The sequence below is a fragment of the Phascolarctos cinereus genome, unplaced genomic scaffold (genome assembly GCF_003287225.1).
Source record: "Phascolarctos cinereus isolate Bilbo 61053 unplaced genomic scaffold, phaCin_HiC Scaffold_9;HRSCAF=440, whole genome shotgun sequence".
In the NCBI taxonomy this organism is placed as follows: Eukaryota; Metazoa; Chordata; class Mammalia; order Diprotodontia; family Phascolarctidae; genus Phascolarctos; species Phascolarctos cinereus.
Window position 1 is genome coordinate 41253738 of NW_027556402.1, and position 22092 is coordinate 41275829.

At 36.3% G+C, this 22092-nt stretch overlaps 1 protein-coding gene, 1 non-coding gene and 1 pseudogene across 3 annotated transcripts in view; all 3 read right to left on the reverse strand.

Moving 5' to 3' along the window:
• GRID2 (glutamate ionotropic receptor delta type subunit 2) overlaps window positions 1–22092 on the reverse strand; it is a 1695829-nt gene that overhangs the window by 1534446 nt on the left and 139291 nt on the right. The gene's annotated exons all lie outside the window — the stretch shown is intronic.
• Window positions 17061–17584, reverse strand: LOC110223079 (adenylate kinase 2, mitochondrial pseudogene; annotated as a pseudogene).
• On the reverse strand, window positions 17589–17696 carry LOC144455568 (U6 spliceosomal RNA). Its single transcript, XR_013484282.1, has one exon. It is a non-coding gene; the product is annotated as a U6 spliceosomal RNA (small nuclear RNA).

The window sequence follows — 22092 nt, forward strand, 5'->3', positions numbered from 1 at the left end:
GAAAGCAGATTGAAGCATACTATTTGCTATTTTTTTTTCTTCTCTTGTGTTTTGTTTCCTCTTTCTGGTGGTTTCTCCTATAGGTTCTAATTCTTACTTGCAACATCACTAATGTGGAAATATGTTTAATAGGAATGTATATGTGTAGCCTAAATCAGATTGCATGCCATCTTGGACAGTGAGGTGGAGAGAGAGGGGGAGAAAAATTTAAAATTCAAAAGCTTATGGATATGATTGTTGATAAATCAAAATAAATTAATAAAGTTAAAAAAAATTAGAATTAGACAAGTGGAAGCTAATGACTCCAAAAGATTTCAAGAAGAAATAAAACAAAATAAAAATAATGAAAAAGATTAAAATGTGAAATATCTCATTTTAAAAAACTGACCTGGAAAATATAACAAGAACAAATAATTTTAAAATTGTTGTAATACCTGAAGCCATGATCAAAAAAAGAGCCTAGACATCATCTTTCAAGAAATTATCAAGGAATACTACCTTGATAGGCAAGAATCAGAGGGTAAAATAGAAATTGAAAGAATCCACCAATCACCTCCTGAAAGAGATCTCAAAATGAACACTCCCAGGAATATCATAGCTAAATCCCAGAGTTTCCAGGTCTAGAAGAAAATATTTCAAGCAGCGAAAAATAAATTCAAATATTGTAGAGCCACAGTCAGGATAACAAAAAAATTGAGGAGCTTTTACATTAAAGGATCAGAAGTCTTGGAATATGATATTCCAGAGAATAAAACAGCTAGGATTACAATGAAGAATAACCTAATCATCAAAACTGAGCATAATCCTTAAAGGGAAAGATGGATATTCAATGAAATAGAGGACTTTCAAGCATTCCTGATGAAGAAAGCTGAATAAAAAATTTGACATTCAAATACAAGGCTGATGAGAAGCATAAAAAGGTAAACAGGAAAGAGAAATCATAAAGTTATGCTATTTATATATAGGTTAAAGTATTTACATTCCTACATGAGAAATTAATACTTGTAACTATTAAAAACTTTCTCATTATTAGAAGGGTAGAAGGTATTAGAAGGTAAAAAGAGTATATATAATCAGAGGGCACAGGTGTGAGTTGAATATGATAGATAATTATTTTTTAAAAATAAAATTAAGGGGTGAGAAAGATGAATGCATTGGGAGAAGAGGAAAGGGAAGGGGAGAACGAGATAAATTATCTCACATTAAAGAGGTGCAAAAGAACTTTTATAACATAGGAGAAAATGGAGGAAGTGGAGCAAAGGAGCATGTGAACTTTACTATTTCATTAGAATTATCCCCAAAAGAGAGCAACATACACACTGAGGTACAGAAATCTATCTTACCTACAGGAATGTAGGAGGATAAGGGGATAAGAGAAGAGGGGAGCTGGCAGGAGAGAGGATTGGGGGAGGTAAAAGTCAGAAACAAAACACTTTTGAGAATGGACAGGGAGAGGGCAGAGTGGAACTAGGATAAACAGAGGGCAAATAGGATGGAAGGTCATCCATAGTAATCACAACCATGAAAAAAAATTACAGCAAGTTTCTCTAATAAAGACCTCATTTCTCAAATATGTAGAGAACTGACTCAAATTTATAGAAATAAGAGCCATCCACCAACTGATAAATGGACAAAGGATACGAACAGGCAGTTTTCAGATGAAGCGAACATAGCTATCTATAGTCCTAGGAAAAAATACTCTAAATCACTATTGATTAGAGAAATGCAAATTAAAACAACTCTGAGGTAACACCTCTTTCCTATCAGATTGGCTAATGTGACAGAAAAGGAAAATGACAAAGGTTGGAGGTACTGTGGGAAAATTTAGACACTAATGCATTGTTAGTAAAGTTGTGAATTATTTCAACCATTCTGTAGAGTAATTTGGAACTATGCTCAAAAGGCAATAAAAACCATGCATACCCTTTGACACAGCAATACCACTACTAGGTCTGTATCTAAAAGAGATAAAATAATTAAAAGGAAAAGGACCTATATGTACAAAAATATTTATTAGCATCTCTTTTAGTGGTAGCAAAGAACTGGAACTTGAGAGGATATCCATCATTTGGGTGATGGCTGAACAAGTTGTTGTATATGATTATAATGGAATATTATTGTGATAAGAAAAGAAAAGATGAATAGTATGATCTCAGAAAAACATGGAAAGACACCTGAAATGATTGAAGGTGAAATAAGCAGAGCCAGGAGAAAAATGTTTACAGTAACAGCAATATCATATGATGATCAACTGTGAATAACTTAGCTGGTTCGTAGCAATACAATGATCCAAGACAATGCTGAAGGTTTTATGATGAAAACCTCTATCTATCCCCAAAGAAAGAATTGATGAAGCCTGAATGCAGATCAAAGCATACTTTTTCTTTACTTTCTTTATTTTTCTTAGGGTTTTTCTGTCTAAGTTTTCTTTCACAACATGACTAACATGGAAATATGTTTTGCATGACTGAACATATATAACCTATATCAAATTATTTGTTTTCTCTGTGGGGGTGAGGGGGAAAATAAAGTGGAGAGAGAATTTGGAACTCAAAAATTTTGAAAAATGAATGTTAGATATAATTAAATAGGTATAATTAAAAGAGGTAAACATGGTAACTACACTTTGATAAAAAGTACCAAAGACAATGAAACAATATCAATACTGAACCTATATGCACCAAATACTACAGCTTCAAAATATTTAAAAGACAAGTTAAATAAATTGCACATGGAGATAGATAGTAGTATTATAATAGTAGAAGACTTTAACCTTCCCCTCTCAGAACCAGATAATTCTTACCAAAAATAAATAAGAAAGAAGATAAGGACATGCATAGGATTGTAGATAAACTAGATATGATAGATATCTGGAGAGAATTGAATGGAAATGGAATGCAATATTCCTTTTCCTCAGTGGTTCATGGTACCTTTACAAAGATTGACAATATACTGGTACATAAAATATTATAGTGAAAAGCAGAAATATTAAAAGTATCATTTTCAAATCATAATTCAATAAAATTATTTTAATAAGACACTGAGGAATAAGTGAATGGATTATTTTGTCTATTATCAATACCCAAATTAACTAAAAAGGGCATATGAAGAAAGATCTTATCTACACCTAGAGAAGGAACTGATAAGTAGAAATATGCGTAGAATAACTTTACATGTATGTATGTATGTATGTATATGTAACCCACACATAACAAACAACTAGTTTATCTTATTCACTGCAGGCTCTAACCAAATCTTGCCTAACAAATTGGCCTTCTAACTTGTTTCTTGCCATTGGCCTCTCATCTCTCTATCTACTATCATACCCTTTCCTAGGTAATCTTCTAATTTCCCTGTTCAGAGGTATAACTCTCATAATTAAAATCTTCAGTGGTCTTATCTATTGACTATTTAATAAAGCATGAACTCCTGATCTTTGCATTCAAAGGCCCCACACACATTCCCTCCAACACACCTTTGCTTCATTATTTTCAATTACTTCTCTTTACATCCTTGATATTGAAGCCAAACTCAATTTTTTATCATCCTCTTTTTTCATCCTGCCTTATTCAGCTCTCAATCACCTTTGTAATTTTCCTTTCTCTCTTCTGTAGGCCAGAATAGAAGAATTCCATACAATTTAATGTCTTCCTATTATTCCCTTTAATCAAAACCTGACTTAGCTGTTACCTTCTCTGGTCAGTATTCTCTGATTTTCCTAGGTGATGGTTCCTAAATACCATCTCCTCATATTTTTTATGTAATTTGAGGGATGTCTATTTTCTATTCCTCTTGCATTTTTTCATATACTTATTGAATATCATTGATTAGATTGCTATTTCCTAGAGGGCAGGAACTGTGCTTTATTTCATCTTATATTTCCACTACCTGGAACAGTATCTTATGAATAATAGATGCTTAATAAATGGTCTTCTAATTAAATTAATTTGAATTACAGAATCATAAAATAAATAAGATGGAAAGGAATTGAGGTGTCATATAATTCAACCCTTTATATATGTAGATGAGAAATCAACAGTGGAGAAAGTTTAGATGACTTACGAAGAATCATACAGTCAAAAATAGAAATAATGTCTACTAATTCAAATAAATACACTCACTGCTTTTCACCAACCCCATGTATAAGAATTAGAAAATCTAATCTCTTCCCATAAAAGTTTATATTATATAGACTACTCCAGAGAAGGGGGTGAGGGACTAGAGCAGTGATTTCATTTATACAGGGAACTAACATGAAAAAAAAAAGTCCCTCTATTAATAGAAGTAACTGCCTAGGGCCTGGGTGGGGAACCTGCAGCCTTCAGGCCACATGTGACCTCCTAGATCCTTGGGTGCAGCCTTTTGACTGAGTCCAGTTTTACAGAACAAATCCTTTTATTACAGGGATTTGTTCTGTGAAGTTTGGATTCAGTTAAAGGGTCACACTTCCCTAGGCCCTGGGAAATAATGAATTCTATATATTTTAAGTATTTTTTTCTTTTTGGGGGGTGGCAGGAATAAAAGGAGGTTCATAAGATATTAGTTATTTCATTTCTGAAGGGAAATTCCCATGAAGGAATTCTTCAATGAAAGTTGGCATTTGTTCTGCAACTCTAAATGAAATTTGATTGAATTACCCAAATCAAGTGACTTTCACACAGATTGTATTGTTCAAAGGCAGGACTTGAACCCTGGCCTTTATACTGCACAGGCCTGCCAGCAATCTACCAAATATATTTCACTGTCTCTCATAAAAATGTATCTGCAGTAGCACAAGGAAGCCTCTATTAATTGCAGAAAGGGTTGTATGGAGAATGAATTCTATTGCTGTTCAAAGAAGAGACTATCATTTCTATGGTCTGAATAAAATTCATTACTGATATGCAATACGAGGATGTGGCAATGACATTGCAGAAGCAGATGTACTTTGGGGTAGTCTTCCAGCACCTTGGATAGATAGTGAGGCAAGTCACTGGCACTGAACACGAAGGAAGAGAGTGGATTGAGTGGCTCTTGGAAAACTTCTTAAGAGTGCTCAACCATCCCTAGATGGATGCTCTCTAAATCAAAAACATCTTTTTAAAACTTACATTTTTATATAGATCCTATAAAGGTGACTAGGATGCCTAATGGATAGAGTACTGGACTTGAGAGTCATGGAAGACATAAGTTTAGATTCTGTCTCGAATGCCTAGTAGCTATCACCCTGAGCAAATCATTCAACCACTGAGCCTCACTTTTCTCATCCACAAAATGAGAATAATAATAGCACCTGTCTTATAAGGTTGTTGCAAGAATCAAATAAGATGACATAAAGGGTTCTGCAAAATTCGAAGCAGTATATGAATGTTAGTTGTTGTTGCTGTTGCTGTTGTTGGCATGTGGCTTTGAATCATGCAAGATCATAATTTCAAATACATACATACATAGATGTGTGTGTGTGTGTGTGTGTATACACATATGTATATAGTTTGGGTAACTCAAGAGTAAAGAAGAAACAAATGAACAGATGGTATAAATCCAATGCATCACTTCATCTAGTAAATAAGTCATCAAAAAATTAAGTCAGCTAGGCATCTAGTTAGAATGGAAGACATCAGATGAATCCAAGCGCTGCAATAGTAGCGCAATAATATTGGGGAAAAAACCCTAGAGAAATACTTCCAGTGACCTACAAGACAGTTTGTGGGTTAATAGGAAGGGAAGAAAAAAGCATTGTTACAGAATGAGAAGATATGGATACGCTTTCATCTCTAATAATGGAATGAACACCAACACCAATAAAATGGCAAACCCATTAAAGTATTGAAATCAGGAAAGGTTCCCAGACCTGACTATGGAAAGAATTCAGTGCTAGAAGCAATAAACTTGTAATTGCACTCAGAAACAGAATTTTAAGCTATCCATGAGGGCTTTTTACAGAAGTATGGGGAGATTGTGCTTTTACAAAAAGATAATAACAATAACCATTATTATTAGTACAAGCCTTCCTTCTCATCACAATAAAATCTATAAGAAAATAGTCTGTTCATGAGCTGATTTTTTTTCTTGGTGAAAACTAGAGAAAGCAATAGATATGCTATTACAAATGATTTTCTAGGGGAAAAACTACTTTTTTTTGGTGAGGCATTTGAGGTTAAGTGACTTCCTCAGGGTCACACTGCTAGTAAGTGTTAAGTGTCTGAGGCTGGATTTGAACTCAGATCCTCCTGATTCCAAGGCCAGAGATCTCTTCACTGGGCCACCTAGCTGCCCCAAAAAACTACATTTTCAGTATCAGATAGCTGAGAAATTGTTAGCAATGTAACTACAAAAACCCAGTATATTTCAGAAAGAAAAGAGAACAGATGAAAAATATTGGGAATCATTGACATAGAAAGGTAGCACTGAAATTGCTACATTTAAGTAGAAGAGGGCATAGTTACTGTTTCTACCACATTTTGTTCAAGGAGCTGCCGAGTACTTCCTAACAATTTTCCCTTACACAGGGCTTTAAAGTTGGCAAAGCCCTTTACGTATGTTCTTCATTTGAGCTTCACAATAACCCATGAGGTGGGTAATAGAGGTATTATTACCTCTGCTTTTCAGAGAAGGAAACTGAAGTTTAGAGAGATTAAGTGACTTGCCCATTAGTTCATGGCTTATAAATATCACAGCAGGGATAAATAGAAGGACAGGAAGACCTGCCACACTGGGTAAATGCTCAAGCATTTCAGGAAAGAAATGAGCAAGAGGTAATAAACATGAGAAATCATGGAAGGGTTGCGATCTGGAAGGGTGTCAAAATAGCCACACTCATCAAAAATTACCTCTGATTGTTAGCTAATGACAAGAAGGACCCTGGAGATAAGTGTTGATACTAGAGAGTGCAGGAGGTAGGAAAAGACTGAAAACAGAACACTTGCAGCCCTACTACCCTACCAGACAGAAGTCTGAGCAACTGGAGAAATGCATGACCTTCTAGGGGAAGACGGCACCTCAACTTTTCCTTCTTTATAGTCTGGGCTCAAAATAGTCCTTGACTGCTTGATTTTCTACTTTTTGATTCAATCCATTCAATTCCACATTCATGAATCTCTTTTAATCTTATTCTACTTCCATTCTTTCCCTAAAAGTTCCAAATTTTAGATGACTAATCATCGACCATATCCCATACTAATCTCATGCTTCTCAATGCTTCTGAAAGAAATGAGGCAGCAAGGCCTAAGGTCAGATCCTACCTCAGACACTTACTTGCTGTATCTGCCCAGGGAAAGTCCCAACTTCTCTCTGCCTGAGTTTCATCATCTGTAAAATGGGGATAATAATAGCACCTGCCACTTCGGGTGGTTGTAAAGACAAAATAAGATGATATATTTGCAATAACAAGTGGATAAGGTAGATCAAAAGAGTCATTCAAAGTTTGGAATTGACACTGGCCCTCTTCAAAAATGAAGGATGAACAACACAATAACATATAAATGCTAGCGATTATTATTGCTATTATCAACTGTGCCTTCACTGGCTTAAAACAAATCCACTTTTTCCTCTGATTGACCATTTCCAATACTTACAGCAACCATTTCAAACTTTTTTGAGGTAACTTGGTAGCAGAGGTGGGGAAAGCACTAGTTCTAGAGCTTTAGGAGACCTTGATTCAAATCCTGCCCCTTACAGTTACTAATATGACTATTGGCAAGTCATTTAACCTATATGAACTTAAATTCCTTCATCTAAAAAAAATATAATTATTACTGAGGTATCTACTTTGCAAGGTAATATAACTTACAAATGAGATGATATTACATAAAGTACTTTAAAAAAGTTAAATCACTATATAAAAATCAGAGAGCATTATTTTTGTCTTTCCTCAAGTCACCAATACCAATCTAAATCCTCCCTCTTTTAGTATGAAAACACCATTTCCTTTTACTGAGAAGATTAAAGCTATCCACTGTAGGAATTTATTTTACTCAGTTATGCAGATTTGTCACAAAATGTTGGGGGAGGTTTCCAATGGAGGAGGTAGAATGGAGAGACAAATATTTGTTACCTGAAAAATAATTTCCTTTTAAAATCAAGGATAACTATTGATAGGTTCCTGGAATCACCTACTCCACACTTCAAAAACTTTCTGCTTCATCTCCCAACCTCTACTTTTTTTAAATTTTCTTCCTTTTGAGGATGAAAATGAGGATGAGGAACATCTTGTTTCTAAGGTCTCTGATGCCTACAGCATCTTGTCTTGGTGCTTGTCCCAGTCACAGTTCCTGTGGTTTCATCTTCAGCATCTTCTTCCCCAAAGACTTCTTCCTATACTGCTTATAAACAAGACAAAATCTCTCTATTTAAAAAAAAAAAGCCTTCACTTCACCATGCTATTTCCTCTTCATTCATTTAGAAAACTTTTCTTAAGCTACCATGTGTTAACTATCATGTACAATGGTGAAACAAAAATAGAAACAATCTCTGTCCCAAGGATTTGCAAAGCAGACAATACTTGTTTTTCATTTTCCTTATAAAATCTTAGACGCAGATACATCTCACTTCCCACTCATTTCTCTGTTCCTTTCAATTTGACATTTTTCTCCCATTATTCTATTTACATTGCTCTCTCAAAGCTTAAGTGACTACTGAATTGATAAATCCAATTGCCCTTTTTCTCAATACCTCTTTCAGATCTCAAGAACTTTTGACGCTGTCATCCTGTTCTTTATATACTGTTCCCTTGGCTTATGTGCCAGTGCTGTCTCCTAGTACTTCTGAGGGCATGATGACTCCTTATTAATATTCTTTGTTGTATCCTTATCAATTTCTTTGTCACCCTGAGCATAGGTGTCCCTAAAAACTGTCTTAACTTCTGTTTTTCCTTCCTTGGAAATCATGCATGTTGCTTCCTTTCTCAATAAAACTTGCTTTCTGCTGCATTTAGAATAAAATACACACTTAGCCTGCCTCCTAAGGCAATCAATACAATCTTGCTCAATTAGACTTTTTTAGCCTTATTACACATTACTTACTTTGATGTATCATAAATTCTAACCAAACTGAAATGTTTCCCAGACTGAACATTCCCAGACATAAATGAACTAAATCTTTCACTCAGCCCCTTTTCCCAATCTCCTCCAAAATTCCCCATTAAGATAGTGTCATCATGCTCCCATACACTCAGGTTCAAAACCTAGGTGTCATCCTCAACTGTCTACTCTCAGGGACTTATGGGCTACATGAACAATAAGACAGTAGACTAGCTATTTTAGCTGACCTAAATGACATATCAAACCTCTTCAAAGCAGGAATTATGTGCTGAAGATAAAGCAACCTCAGTTGTCTCCTTAGCCTAGGACACCAATAATCCGAAAGAAGGTTTAAAGAAATTGCCCAAACACAAGAATTATCACTGACCTGAGCTCGGTTCCCCCTCCCCCACCTCCCACATTACCAGCAATGAGGCAGTACTAGCAAATCCATTGGCATAATATAGGCTTACAACAAAACATGTATACCTCAGTATCTCTTCCCTCCATCCAATACCAGCAATACCTCTGCTGCAGGCTGCAAAAGCTTCTTGAGCCTCAACACCCATGAAGCCACAGGCCTTCAGGAGCAAAAACCTGCCAGGGGCTACAAGCTAGACGCACTCATTCCACTGAAAGCAGGCTCTGAAATGCTGGTGTCAGGTCAGAAATTTGGGGAATGGAGAGACTAGAATAAGGTGCTAAGATAGGACACTGTGTGTAGGGCACTGTGCTGTTTGCCACCAAGGCTTTTACACCAATAGAAAGTGCATAGCACCAACATGGGACTAGTTCTGACCATCCAAAGGTCACTTGGTGCAGAGACCTAGGCTAGTGAACCATGAATTTACCCAACATGGGAGGAGGCTGAAACCACAATCAGAGGGGAAGTTGTCAGGAAATGGGTGATAAGGAAAATAAGGTGGGAAAAGACTGAAAATACCAAAGGTTTTAAATATACACAGCTAAATGAAGAAGAAAAATAGTAACAACTATAGCTAAGATTAGAAGGAAACTGGGGAAACTTTTTTACAGCAAGTTTGTCTAATAAATGCCTCATTTTTCAAATATATAGAGAAGAGAGTCAAATTTATAAAAATACAAGTCATTCCTCAATCGATAGTCAAAGGATATGAAAAGACAGTTTTCAGAAGAAGAAATCTAAGCTATCTATACTCATATGAAAAAATGCCTACAGGTGATTGCTTCCTTTGTAGGACTATATAACATGAGAAGATACATAAAAGTGAGATGGTGGATGGGGGAGAGAGCAATGTGCTGGGGTTAAGTGCTAGAAATGAGGGGAAGTTGACCTCTGGAGTCTCAGGAAAATAAAAACCTATGGGGGAGTAAGTGAGGAGAGGGGAAATATTGAAAAGGAGGTGGAAGGGCACAAAACCTCAAAAATAAATACAGAAAAGCAGAATTATTAAGTGTATCCTTTTCAGATCATAATATAATAAAAATTATATTCAATAAAGGATCATGAAAACAGATTTAAATTAATTGGAAATTTAATAATCTAACCTCAAAGAATGAGTGGGTCAAAGAACAAATCATAAAACTATTAAAATGTTTCACTAAAAAAATTACAAAAATGAGACAACACACCAAAAGCCAAAGTAGTACTTGGGGGAAAATTTATATTTCTAAATCCTTACATCAATAAAATAGAGAAAGAGCAGATCAACAAATTGGGAATGCAATTTTAAAAACTAGAGAAAGAACAAATTTAAAATTCCTAATAAACACCAAATTGGAAATCCTGAAAATTGAAGGAGAGATTAATAAAATTGAAAGTAATAACATTAAATTAACAAATGAAACTAAGTAGGAGCTGGTTTTATGAAAGAACCAATAAAATAGACAAGCCATTGGTTAATTTGATTTAAAAAAGAAAAAAGAAAACCAAATTAGCAGTATCAAAAATGAAAAAGGCAAATTTGCCACCAATGAAGATGAAATTAAAGAAATTATTAGGAGCTGTTGCCCTAATTATATTTCAATAAATCTGCCACCTAAAATATGGATGAATATTTTAAAAATATAAATTGTTCAAATTAACAGAAGAGGAAATAGAGTACTTAGATAATCCTATTTTAGAAAAAGAAATTGGAGAAGCCATAAATGAGTTCCCTAAGAAAATATTGCCTAGAATCAGATAGATTTACAAATGAATTTTACCAAACTTTTAAAGAACACTTAGTTCCACTACTATATAAAATAAATCAGAAAAGACAAAAAAAAAAGGTGTCTTACCAAATTCCTTTTATGACACAAATATGATGCTGATGCACAAACCAGGAAGAACAAAAACAGAGAAACCTACAGACCAATTTCCCTAATAAATATTGATATAAAATATTTTAAATAAAATTCTAGCAATGAGATTCCAGCAATATGTTACAAAGATCATACATTATAACCAGGTGGGATTTACACCAGAAATTCACAGCTAGTTCAATATTAGGAAAACTATCAGCATAATTGACCATATCAATAATAAAACAAACAAAATCATATAATCATCTCAATAGATACAGAAAAAGCAATTGACAAAATACACTAGAAAGAATAGGAATAAAAGGAGCTTTCCTTAAAATGATAAGTAGTAACTATCTAAAACCATCCACATGCAGTGTTTCAGTAACGGAGTAAGCTAGAAGGCTTTCCAGGAACATCAGGGATGAAGCTGGATGTTCATTGTCACCACTATTATTCAATATTGTTCTAGAAATGCGAGCTGTGGCAATAAGACAAGAAAAAGAAATTGAAGGAATTAGAATAGGAAATGAGGAAACAAAACTATCACTCTTGCAGATGATATGATGATATGATGGTATGTAGATGACTAAGCTATTCTCAGCAATACAACAATCCAAGATAATTCTGAAGGACTTATGATGAAAACGCTATCAACCTCAAGAAAAAAGAACTGATGGAGGCTGAATGCAGATCAAAACGTACTTTTTCTATTTACTTTATTTTGCCTGGGGTTTTTGTCTGTTTTCTATCACAATATGGCTAATATGAAAATAGGTTTTGCAGGACTGCATATGCATAAACTATATCAAATTGCTTGCCTTTACATGGAGGGAGTAGAGAAGGGAGGGAGGAAAAAATTTGCATGCAATCAAGAAAAAAATTTAAATACATTAAATTTTTTTAAAAAAGAGGCAAAGAGGAAGGTGGCCTTTCTTTGGTGGTTGGAGTGCATGGCACGGATAAACATTAGTGAAGAGAGTTAGGTCACTGAAGGGAGATGAGGACTTTGCATTAGATGAAGTCTGTTTCATCATCTGTAAAATGGAGATAATAATAGAACCTACCTCCCACGGTTATTGTGAAGATGAAATGATATAATAATTGTAAAGTGCTTAGTACAGTACTTACCCCATAGTATACACTATGTACATGTTAGCTATTATTGTTATTACTATAATGATGATGAATACCAATCGCTCTATAAATTAGGCACAACAGAAAAGGGGAATCTCTGAGGTGAGCCCGACGAGGAACTGGCAGAGCACCTTGAAGGAGTGTTATGGGATGAATACCTTGAAATACTGTTTGCATGAGGAACACAGACTAAAAAGAGAGAACAGATAATTATAGGAGTCATGAATCAGAGAATGAGACGGCAAACAGGAAGAGAAGACGGATAATGAAGAGAATGAGAGCAATGCTTTCTGGAGAGGAGTCCAAAAATGAAATTTATACATTAAGGAACAGCACGAGCTAAAGGGGAGGAGATGAAGGGTGAATATCAAATGAGAACAGGGGATTGGTAGTAAAGGAAAGAGATTCAGTGGGAACAGATGCAAGTTTTGTAGTGTAAGAAAAGTTTTGTAGTACAAGAATAATTTTAAAACTGAAAACAAAGACACAACCATGCATAAATGTTTCTTCTGAAACTCACATAGAAGACAACTACAAAACACACTATATATTTCATTCAATGGAAATGAAACATTTATTAAGCACCTGCTATATACTGTCACATACTACATACTGGCACCTTCTATATACATAGCATGCACCTAAGACACTAGGATAGGTGCTAGGCACACAGAGGAAAAAGGTGACAGAGTTCCTTACCTTGATTATATGTGACTCTACCTAAATAATTACAATACTATGCAATGAGTCATAGGTAAAAGGCAGATAGTGACCTAGTTAGAGTCGCAGAAGCAGCTGGCAACAAGATCTCTCAGCAGCTGATGTTCTTTCTTTGCTGTGACATGCTCCACTCCACCTTTCCTTTGTGCCTCAGACACTAACCCTTACTTACCCAAAGAGCTGCTACTGTCACCTGCTACGCTGTTTCTCTGAAGAGCTACTGCTGACCTCTGTTTCTTACTCAGCTTTTTCTAGTTAACATTTGGGCTACACTTCTTGTATCCTGACTATCTGCTACCATTGGCTGTAGCTGTTTTTGACTGCTAAGATGTCTTCCTCAAAAAGAATGTGATGTCTTCTTTTGAAGATTGCCCAAGTCTGGCATTATCACAGCTCTTTCCTTAGCCACATCCAGCCAGTGGACAAAAGAACCTCTCAGGCAAGATTTTTCTTTTCTCACAAACTCAGTCTCTTTGGCAGAATTCTTCCAGGACCCCTTGATATTTAGGTTCAGTTAAGTAAATACTTTTCAGTTCCCATCACGCTGCTGGAAGTACTAAGCAAACTGCAGAGGAGTTTTGACATGTCTCAAGGAAACAACCAGGAACACTGGAGCTGAAAAATCTTTGTCCTGCATTCCTAAAGCTACATCATAGCCATTATCCTTCTTACACTGAATTTTAGAATTAAGGGTAGTTTAAAGATCATCCAGATAACTCCCTTAATTTTATAGTTGAGGAAATTGAGGCACACAGAGATCAAATGAATTGCTTCGCACAATAATTAGTGACAGAATGCCATCTCAAAATTAGAATCACTATTCAGAGGGGGAAAGTGGGGATGATGTAATGGTTTTCCACATGGTGAAATCTACGCTTTGTTTTACAAGTTAACTCAATTTGCGTAATAAACAATTTCACATTCCTTCACTCTTCATTTATAAAATCAAGGTTATACTTGTTCTTCCCAATGACTGTATAATGAACCAAGTAAAATAAAAGGGAAATTCCTTGAAATAATTTTAATTTTGTCTTTTCATCGCAAACATCTCACACATAATAAGTACTTAATAAATGTTTATTGATTTGAATAATTTATGGGGCAGTCTCTCAATAAAATAAAATTTAAAAATTGACCTTTTTCTTTAGGGTTATTGGCCAACTCTCCTGGACCAAGCAGGACATAGAACAGCAACCTGGAATCCAGAATTTCTGTTTATCTGAAATCTTCTTCTTCTTTTTTAGAGGCTTGTTAATCTAGGAACTCCTTGATTACTCTACCTCCACCTTCCCTGTGGCCACAGGATTTCCTGGGTGAGCCTCACAGATTTACAAGTTTCTTCTCCAGGGGAACCATTCCAAGAATCACTAGTCCCTTCCTCAGTCTCTTAGTTCTCCTTTCCATCTGTCCAGATCCCTTTTAAGGCCAAGTCTAAATATTTAGCCCCCAAATATTTTTTTCTAATTTTTGGAAGAATTTGCATTAGTTTCACTTCATATTCAAATCCAGACTTAGAAAAAAAAGGAGAGAAAAAAAGGAATCAAATATACTCTTTTTAGAAATTATTGCTTGCAAAATTTGTAATATTTTAATATCAACATATAATCATATTAAAACTTTATGTATTTTACATTATATTGAAGCAAACTGTGTTGTCCAGTCCTCTCAACTATTCATCATAACAAGAGCTCATTCAATTGGACTCAACTAATTCAGGATTTGCAATAATTATAATTATTGCTGGAATCAGGAATAGTAATAGATGAGCATGTGAAAGGATAAAGTTAGGTTCAGTTTATGGGGGGGTCTTAAATATCAGGCTGGGAAATTTGGAATTTATTCATTGTGACTAACACAATACTCATCACAAAGTGAATACTTATTGAACTAGTAACTGACTGATCCTGGCTTTCTGTGTTGACTGAATCCTTACCACATCTGTCTTCTAGATAAGTTAGCTGTTATTACACATCCACAGAACAGTTGAATTGAGAGAGAGAGAGGAGGAAAACGCTGGTGCCAATATCTCTACAACAGCCTTTCCTATGTTAATTTTCCATTTGACCAATTATGAAAAAAAGAAATAGCCAAGGTCCCCAGACTGGTGTTCCACAAACTGGCTATTATAGCGTGAATTTGAAACATAATGAACTGACAAATGGGAGTACCAGAGATCTAGGTGAGTCTTCTTTGTGGTCAATCAGCATAGTTATGTTGTTGTTTTTGAGAGACTGGGTGTGCCTATGAGTACCAGGTTGGAAATGTAGCTGCTACTCACAGGCCTAATCCCACTACTGATTAGCACAGAAGCTTTGACTTGCTTCTCTGATTCATTCTCCATAGGGAAGATGGTGGTACCCCAGTCCCAGGAGATCATCATATTGGTATCAGACTTAGTACGGACACTCTATCTGCTGCTGCTCAGAACTCCTGATCTCAAGAGATCTACCAGCATCAAACTGCATTTTAGTAATGATTACAGGCATGTACCACCATACTAGGAGGTAGTTAATATAGTCCCAAGGAGTGTGGTGATCTGCGTGGATTTCTCTGTGTGTCTAGTTTATATTTTTCTTTTTTGTGAATTACTCTGGGAAAAACTATTTTGCTGTGAGATTAGCTGTTTGAGCCCTGCAGTGCAGAGTATAGCAAGGTCAGGGAGAGCACCGAAGACTTTGTCCAAAAGGCACTAACAAGAGCATTGGATGAGCTTTCTGAATTCTTTTCTATTCACTTAGACATCAGTGATACAAGAGAAAAATGAAAACATCCACTAATCTCAGTGAGCCTGCATTCTACTAGAGGAAAATATAATGATTTCAGCTAAGTGCAGCATGGTGGTGTCTGAGGCTATAGGACTCTGACAGGTACTGATTGTGAGACGAGGATAATGTTAGCTATACACAAAATGTCTTAAAATTATGAATTCAAGCATAGCATATTTATTTTCAGCACACACTTATGCAATCACACTTATAAAACCACCCAACTGTTGCTCAAACCATTTTTTTTGAAGTTACAGAAAGATAGAGCCTATAGCTGGTTTGCTTTGCTAGAACATGGAGCAACTGCTTTTCCATAGCCAGGGATTTGCTCTTGTACCTTCTGCAGTCATGTCACAAATGCAAACTGTAAGTCCCAGAAGCCACCAGGAAAATGTGTGGTAGATGGAATGTGGGATTTTTAACATTACAACTATAAAAATAACTCGACATATAACTGCTGTAGTGAAGTAAATAAGTACCACATGGAGAAGTAATTTGTTTAGGTTATATCTATGCAATAACAAGCCAAGAAATGTAAAAAAGGAATAAAGTGAAGATTATAGGCATAAGAATCATTTTAATTGACTTCAGCAAGCATTTAATGAGTGGCTACTCTGTGCCAGGTCATTGCATTGCTAGGCATTAGTGATACAAAAACAAAAAAGAAAATGACTCACTTCTCTCAGTGAACTTGCATTCTACTAGAGGAAAACAAAATGTATGGGTGTTAAAGTCAGCAACCAAAACTTACCCTGTTACAAGGTACAGACAGGAGAGGAGACGACAGTGGGAATCACTGTTCTCCCCATATGGCAAACTTAGAGGTCCATAAACGACAACTGAGGTTTTAGGTAAATGGCTTTCCAATTACAATCATATTCCTAGATGATTCCTTTTCTTCCCCATATCCTTCCCCTTGGGAGCTTTAAAAATCTATAACCTTCCTCCCCAACATACCTTCTCCCAACTTTATTTATAAAACTTCCCATTTAGCAGGAAAAAACAATGACCCACTTGAACAATCTGCCCCCAATACTCTTATCCCTTCTTGTTCCTCACCAACCCTACCCCTCTGTTCAGTATTTAAAAGTTCAGATCCTTGCTCTGAATTTGGTTAACCAAGGTATGATGTTGCCTAGTCTGCAGTCATTTGGTACTTGTATGATCTTCAGCAAGCCACTTAACTTCTCTGTGCCTCAGTTTCTTCACATGTCATTTTGGAGAAGGCTGCCAGGATGCTTGCAAACATCACATCTGTGAACTTAGAAGCATCCATGGCAGAACTGATCCCTGGTTTGCTGTAGTACTTTACCCAGGGGGAGTCTGAGTATGATACAATTTCAGGTAGGTTTGCAAAGCAGTTTTGTTATCATCTGAATGTCCAAATCAAGAGTTCCCCAGTGGTACCATCTTCATGTTTTGTAGGGTTGAACTCCTCATGGTAGGAGTGGCCACTTGCAGCATTAATCAACCTTCCTGTGGTTCTCAAAATGAGTAGAGAGTTGGCAATATTGAACTCAATTACTGGGTTTAGCTTTTCTTTCCTTTTGTCCATGAGGTCATCAAGCATATCTGCCTGTCTCACTGTCTGAGGGAAGCCATCTAAGAGAAAATGATTCTCACAAGGGGGGGGCTATCTAAGTTCTTCTCCACAGATTCCATGACCATCTCATCACTCATCAGTTTTCCAGCATCTGTTGTCATCTTGGAAACTATGGAAAGCTTCATAAATTTGTGTGTTATCTTTGCACAGGGGCCATGCCAATGTTTTCTGTATCCTTCAATTTTTTTCTATATGTGCTACCAAAGCAGGCACTCAGACTCAGTTCAAAAGTCTTTTCTGATACATTTGGAGGTCTTATCCTCACTAACCCTGCTGACCCTAAGTAGGATTTTTATGTGATATGATTCCTCTACCATATAATGAAAATCAAAATCCACAGTTTTGCTAGCCAAGTCATAACTAAGCAAATAGTCACAAAAGAGTTCTAGATATTAGATTTTTCCAGCTATTGACTTTAATGAACTCATATCAGTCACATACAAATTAAATAACAGGAAACAGGACACTTTGGTCATTTCTATACTGAATGTCTTTTCTGTGTTTCTGTCACAATGTCTTTGGTTTTGCCTTTTCTATTAAAACATATTCAAATCAAAAAGGGTAAGATCTTGCATAAGTGTATACAAAACAGACACAAAATAATTAAGGGTAGGTGGAGGCACCAAGAACAAAAGGGCAACGGACAAGGCTTCCTATAGGAAGAAATATCTCAGTTTTGATTTGAAGGAAGCAAAGAATTCTATGGGGCAAATATTAAGTAGAGGGCAATGGAACATTTTGCCTATGGAACAACAAGCAGGCCAGTTTGGCTAGAAAATTGTCAAGGTTTTTTTTTCTGGGACTAAACAGACTTCTCAGAAGAATTAGATGGCCCAACCAATGCAAAAAGCAATAGGTCATTTTGCTTGATATGTTTATAGAAAGGCCTGAAAGTCAAGTCCATGCGATTCAAGGGATAAAAAAGCATGGATAGAGGTGACAGCTTCTGGGAGCTGCGACTGAAGAGTAAGCAGTAAATTGCCATAACGCTTCCATACTCACCTCCAAAAAATCATAAAATAGCACCCAAAAACAAATCCTGGAACAGCAGAACCAGCAAAAAGACGAGGGGTGGGGACAATCTTTGAGCCCAAGAAACTTGGATGATTGGGAAGAAAGGTCTGTCTCAGGAAAAAGGGGAGTGTAGTTCAGGAAAGAAAGCGGGACAGGAAGCATCCCAAGAAGCCCCACTTCAACAAAGCAGTGGTAGATCCTAAACCCCAGTGTGGAGAAGCACACGAATGCCAACACTAGGACCCCCTACTTGCCAGCAGCCAGGGGAATATGGAAACTCCAGCTCTGAGGACTGCCCAATGCTTCAGCATAGCCTCTGGGGCAGAAACAACCTCCAGCAGCCAGAGTCCCCTTGCATTGGACAAACAGTGAGCAGACCTCCAGGTGCTTCAGTGTAGCCTGAGAAAACAAATACCAACTCTACGAGTGCCTAAGCAAATAGGCAGCTGACTGCCCTGGGCCCCTGCTACGTGCTTCAGCACAGCACTGGGAATCAGGCAGCCACCAGCAGCCAGACTACCACTTGCCTCAGGGTAGTCCTGGGGAAATGAAGAAACATCCCAACGACCTTAGCACATGCCAGACACCACCACTAGGTCCCCAGCTCAACCCCAGGTAAACTCCCAAATCCCTAAGGCCTCCAGCAGTATCAGCCACCCTTCACCCAACTCCCTCAGTGCAGTGCCAGATGTGAGTGCCCGAGTGGGCCTCAGGACAACATAAGTGCAGTGCCAGGTAAACAGTCCATACCTGCAGCATCAGCATAAGAAGCTTGATACAGTGTCCCTTCCACCCCAGGAGCAGAGCTCAAATTTAAAAGAAAAGATAAAGGCCAAAACATATGAGTCAAAAAAAAAAAATCTGACCTTAGAAAGTTTTTATGGTAGCAGGGAAGATCAAGACACAAACTCAGAAGAGGACAACAGTGTCAAAACACCTATGGGCAAAACCCCAAAGAAAAACAGGAATTGGTCTCAAGACCAGAAAGAACTCATAGAAGAACTCAAAAAGGAGCTTAAAAATCATATGAGAGGTAGAAGAAAAATGGGAAAAAACAAATGAGAGAGAGGGAAGAGAATTATGGGGGGAAAAAGAGTCAACAGCTTAGAAAAAGAAAAACTGCTTAAAAAGTAGACTTGGCCGAATAGAAAATAAAGTACAAAAGATAATTTAGGAAAACAACATCTTAAAAGTTAGAATTCAACAAGTGGAAACTAATGACTCTATGAGACATCAAGAATCAATCAAACAAATTCAAAAGAATGAAAAAATGGAAGAAAACATAAAATACCTCATGGGTAAAAAACTGACTAGTAAAATAGATCCAGGAGAGACAATATCAGAATCATTGGACTACCAGAAAGCCATAATCAAAAGGAGGACCTGAACAGCATCTTTCAAGAAGTTATCAACAAAAGCTATCCTGATATCCCAGAAGCAGAGGGCAAAATAGGCATTGAAAGAATCTACCGATCATCTCAGGAAAGAGATCCCAAGATAAAAACTCCATGGAACATTATAAGCAGATTTCAACACTATCAACTAAAAAATACTATAAGTGGCCAGAAAGAAACAATTCAAATGCTGGGGAACCACAGGCAAGATTACATAGGACTTGGCAGCTGCAACATTAAAAAATCAAAGGTCATGGAGCATGATATTCCATAAGGCAAAGTAACTAGGACTACAACCAAGAATCACTTACCTGGCAAAATTAAGCATAATACATCAAGGCAAAGAAAATGGTCATTCAATGAAATAGAAGGATTTCAAGCATTCATAAGAAGACCAGAATTAAAGCAAAAATTTGATTTCCAATATCAAGACCCAAAAGAAGCATAAACAGATAAAAGAGAAAAAAAAACCATAAGGGATTCAATAGAGCTAAACTGTTTATATCACTACATGGGAAAATACTTATATTTTTTAAAAAGTATCACTAATAGTACAGCCAGAAGAAACATTCATAGGCAGAAGGAACAAGTACCTGGTGAATTTGAGAGAATGACATAAAAAGTAAGGGATGAGAAAGAGGAGTATATTGGGTGCAGAAGGAAGGGAAGGGTAGAATGGGGTAAAATATTTCACATGAAGAGACATGAAAGACCTATTACAGTGGAGGGGAAGATGGGAGGGTGGTCAATGGGCATCACTTGAACCTTACTCTCATCAGTACTCACTCAAAGAGAGAATAGTATACACAATCAATTGAATATAGAAATCTATCTTACCCAACAGGGAAGTAGGAGGGGAGAGGAATAAGTAAAGGAGGGGATAGGGACTGACAGAGGGAAGGGGAGATCAGGGAAGGTTGCAGAAAGAAGCAAAACACTGGTGAAGAGGGAAAGGATGAGAGGAGAGAAAGGACAAACAGGAGGAAGAATAGTCTGGAAAGAAAAACACAAGTAGTAATCATAGCTATGAATATGAATAGGATGAACTCTCCCATAAAATGGAAGTGGATAGCAGCTTGGAACAAAGAGCAAAATCCTACATTATGTTGTTTATAAGAGATATATTTGAAGCAGAGAGACACACATGGAGTAAAGGTAAGGGGCTGGAGCAAAATCTATTGTGCTTCAGCTGAAGTTAAAAAAAAAAGCAAGAGTAGCAATCCCAATCTCAGACAAAATAAAAGCAAAAATAGACCTAATCAAAACAGATAAGGAAGGAAATTGCATCTTGCTAAACAGTACCATAGACAATGAAGCAATATCCGTACTAAATATATATGCACCAAGTGCACAGCATTCAAATTCTTAAAGGAGAAGCTAAGTGTGTTAAAGGAAGAAATAAAGAGCAAAACTGTACTTAGTGGGAGGGCCTCAACTATCCCCTCGCAGAACTCGATGAATCTAACCAAAAAATAAACAAGAAAGAAACTAAGGATGTAAATAGAATTTTAGAAAAGTTAGATATGACAGACCTTTGGAAAAAACTGAATGGGAAGAGAATGTAACATACATTTTTATCAGGAGTGCATGGCACCTACATAAAAATTGACCATGTATTAGGGCATAAAAATCTCACAACCAAATGTAGAAAGGCAGAAATATTAAATGTACTCTTTTGGGATCATGATACAATAAAACTGCATTCAGCAAAGGTCAGTGGAAAGATAGATTAAAAAATAAGTTGGAAACTAAATAATCTGATTCTAAGGAATAAGTGGGTCAACATATTATAGAAACTATCATTAATTTTATTAAAGAGAATGACAACAATGAGACAACATACCAAAATTTATGGGATGCAGCCAAAGAAGTACTTAAGGAAAAATTTATTTATCTAAATTCTTACATCCAGAAAACGGAAAAATAACAAATCGGTGAATTGGGCATGCAATTAAAAAACTAGAAAAAGAACAAATTAAAAATCTGCAATTGAGCACCAAATTGGAAATCTTGAAAATCAAAGGTGAGCTTAATAAGATTGAAAGTTTAAAAAAAAACTATGTAGCTAATAAATAAATCTAGGAGCTGATTTTACAAAAACAAAAACCAATAAGGTAGACAATCCATTAATTAATTTGATTAAAATCAAATATCTGGTATACAAAAAAAATGGAAAGGGTGAAATCACCACCAATGAATAA